Consider the following 4,186-nt stretch of genomic DNA (forward strand, 5'->3'; position numbering starts at 1 on the left):
AAACCACATATAAACTCAAAACGCACCAATTTAAAGGATCTTGTAAGGAGAGTCATGAAATGATTGGTTAGTTTTTTTCCCTTCCTTTTCTTTTAAAAATATATTCTTTCCATTCCTGTAACATTCAAACAATATTTACAGAGTTAGAATATTTTTTTAAATTCTTGAAATCCGAGAACCAGTGCTGTAATGTTCACTTGTGGCCAAACATAAGGATCCACTCAACTTTGAGCACTCAAAGTTACACACATTACTGTATATCTCACAATATGGAGTTGTTTCTAGAAACAAAAGGAGGAGAGGGAGGTTGCTTAAATAGACAGCATTTGTGCAGTTAATATATCCTGAAAGGTGAATATGGGTTGTTCCAAGAATCAAATGTCATAGAGGATATGCTCACTCTTTTCAAGACAAGCGAGGAATCATGAACACATTGCTATTCTCTTATCCAATATCAACACAAAAAAGCAAAGAGTTTAATTCGTTTTAAAGAATAACCTTTAATTTTAATTCCGTTTGACTTGTACTCTTGAGATTAGAAATACTATTTATTGATGTTTTCCCTTTTTTGTTCTGGGGGACTTTAAAAAATTCATTGTCGAATCTACTCTTACGGACACCTGGCCAAGACAATGACATGCATAATCAATCACTTCCCAGTAGCCCCTTTGTGCTTTCTTAAATATTATTTTGACACTGTCGAAGAGTTCCCCTGTTTAAGACAACCACATTTTCCGTGTGTGTATGTTTGTGTGTGTGTGTGTGTGTGTGTGTGTGTGTGTGTGTGTTAGTGTGTTTGTGTGTGTGTGTGAGAGAGAGAGAGAGAGAGAGAGAGAAAGAGGGAGAGAGACAGCGAGAGATAGAGAATGAGAGAGAGATTAAATTATGTGTATTGTTATAATAATAATGTAGTTTCACAATGTACATTTTGTGTATTTTTATTTATCAATTATGTTGAAATAATATTGTGAGATTGTACACACAGCCCTCTAGCGACTAGGCAGTGTATAAATTCACATTAGAAGAACGCATATTGCAAATCAGCAGAAAAAAACAGGTTTATTTTCTAACATAGACCAAAATAAAACAAACAAAAAGTTATATCATTTGCTTTTGGGTGAGGCAGATTTTTTAATGTGTCATAAAAACAAATTAGAACAATATTAGAGTTGTGGAACCAGGGTTAATTTATAATTCTCATCTTTATGCACAACAAAGATTTTTCAATACGCTAGTCGATATTTTTGTAGGTCCAGATTGATGATCCTGTTGACGACATTGCTAGGAAATATAGGCCTAATTACACAAACTTACCCTAACACCCCTCTCTCTCTGTCTCTCTCTCTCGTTCTTTCTTTCTTTCTCTCTCTCTCTTTCTTTCTCTCTCTCTCTCTCTCTCTCTCTCTTTCTTTCTTTCTCTCTCTCTCTCTCTCTCTCTCTCTCTCTCACTCCCTCTCTCTCACACATTCTCCCTTTCTAGCTCTCTCTCTTTCTCTCTCTTTCTTTTTCTCTCTCTAGTTCTCGTTCTCTTTCTTTGTGTCTCTCTCTCTCTCTCTTTCTCTCCCTCTCTCTTTTTTCTCTCTCTCCCCCTCTCTCTCTTTATCTCTCTTCTTCTTCTTCTTCTTCTGGCTGGCCACCGTCAGGAGGGCGGCAGTCTGCCGCAGGCAGACAGGTAGGCGGCAACCTCTTGTGGCCTCGTCCAGAGTACATCTGGGCCCGGTCTCGCGTTGTTCTCCATAAGTGGGCGTCGATGTGCTTCCCCCCGCGGGCACTCATACAGTGCGTGCTGCAGGTCGTCAGGACTTGTGCCACACGCCAGACAGGAATCATTGGGAGCGGAGCTTATTGCATGGAAATATGTCTGTAGGATGGGGCTCTTTGCGTTGCATCTTAGCTGCGATAACACTCTTCTCTGTCTGACGGTAAGGTCCTTCTCTTTGTCCCTCTCCGGTGGTGGCTTCACCTTTCCCCCGACGGAGTCGTGCACTCACACTTTCTCCCATGCGTGGGCAATGATGTAACGCGAGATGCACGAGCTTGCTGACGCAATATCGACTGGAGTGTTGGACTGATCAAGGCGGCCTCCCTTGCTGGCCAGGGCGTCAGCTCTGTCGTTCCCGTAGATGTCGCAATGTCCTGGTATCCATTGTATGTGAAGGTGTCCGTGGATTTCATGGCATTGACAGATAGTGATCCACATTTTGTCCTCTATCTCAGTACGAACTGCAGTCACTCCGGACATTAAGTGTTGAACAACTGACAGGGAGTCTGTGAAGATGTGGATTCTTTGAAAACGTGGTTGTTTTTCTAGCCATTGCAGTGCGCGGAGCAGGGCGGTAGTTTCAGCTCGGTAGCTGCTTCCGTATAGTCCCGCGGGCACGGATACGCATGTTTCCTCCCCAGAAGATTTGTCTAAACACCAGTATCCTCCTCCACATAACCTGTAGCCGTCGGTGGCATGGCCGTCAGTGAAGATATCGAGGTCGGACGTAGGCAATCGGCACAGTCTCGAGAGCTGCTTCACGTCGCATAGTAGGTGGATCTGTTTTTGTCGTAGACACTACAAGTTTTGAGTTGATTGTGAGGTTGCAAGGGGTCTTCCATGGGGGAGTTGTACTCACTGGCCGCAGGGGTTCTCGGATTAGATGTTCTAGTCCTGCGTTATTAGAGCTCTGTCGGCCCACTTCCCTCCAACTGTTGATGGACTTTAAGCGTATTTTTGATGTTCCTTCAGCTGAGGCACGGATCGGGTTGTCTTCTGGGACTCTTCTTGCTCTCTCGTATGCCACAGCAGTTGCAATGGTAGACTTAACCTCAAGTGGGATCAGGCCAGCTTCGTTTGTGAGCAGCATTGCAATTGAGTCTCTCGTGCACCCGGTAATTATTCTGGCTGACGATTTTTGAACAACATTTAAGGTCTCACGATTTGTTTTCGCCATTGATGGGAACCAGGCTGCGTGGGCATACTGGATGGCTGATCTGATGTACGCGATGTACACCATACGTAGATCTTTTTTGCTGCATCGCCAGTCTGTGCCGGAGAGCCTGCGGAGGAGATTGACTCGTGGGGCCAGTTTTTTTTTATATTTATTTATATGTTCTTTAAATGTTAACTTGCAATCAAAGGTCACGCCAAGGAAGGTAGGTGTTTTGTTATAGGGCACCTCCTCATCTCCATTGCAAGCTGAGTGCGCCAGGACATTTCACGGTTCCATGTCGTGAAAAAAGAGTATTCGCATTTCGCCACGTTAATTTCCATCTTCCAGCGTTTTGACCAATCGAAGATCTTGTCCAGAGCGGCTTGAACCATCGTTGCGGCAGTGTCAAGATTTTACTGCAGTCATTATTGGGACCTCTACGCGGTGCTGCAGACCCCGGAACAGGTACAGCTCCGGGCCGAACGCCAATCAACCCCTGGATTCAGACAGGAACGGAGGCGACCGAGTTTTTGTCCGGAGGCTCAGCCGAACCGGCTGATCTGAGTCTCCTGTTAATAATGGCCGGTGACGTCGAAATCAACCCTGGACCTGATGAGATGTACCCATGCACAATATGCACCAGGAACGTGACCAATCGGGGTTATTCGATCCGATGCACCACCTGTGCCAAATGGATACACAGCAAATGCAGTGGTCTATCAATCCCAGAAATTCGACGTCTCTCCCACAACCACGCATGGACTTGCCCGGTCTGCTCCATGCTGTCCCCTATCCGAATCAGCTCCCTTACCTCTCTCTCTCTCTCTGTCTCTCTGTCTCTCTCTCTCTCTCTCTCTCTCTCTCTCTCTCTCTCTGACTATCTATCTCTCTATCTATCAATTTTTCTATCCATCTATCCATCTATATCTTTCTTTATCTATCTATCTATCTATCTATCTATCTACCTGTCTATTTGTATGTCTGTTTTTCTGTCTGTATAACTGTTTCAATATTTGCGCATTAGACCAAAAATTATAAATGTTCTGTTTAAAAGCTCGTAGAAATATATACAGTTCCTCTCTATGAAATCTAATACAATTTAAAAAGTCGAGAAAAAATACTGAGTTATGTGAATTTTTAAAAAACAAACAACTAAGTCTGTCAAAAATAATACCCACGTACTAGCTCCAATTTTACAACAACATTAATTAAAATAACAAAGTGGAAAATCAACTACGTTATTTACAAATCAAATTAAACATAAGCCA

Source organism: Aplysia californica, unplaced genomic scaffold, assembly GCF_000002075.1.
Source record: "Aplysia californica isolate F4 #8 unplaced genomic scaffold, AplCal3.0 scaffold00138, whole genome shotgun sequence".
In the NCBI taxonomy this organism is placed as follows: domain Eukaryota; kingdom Metazoa; phylum Mollusca; class Gastropoda; order Aplysiida; family Aplysiidae; genus Aplysia; species Aplysia californica.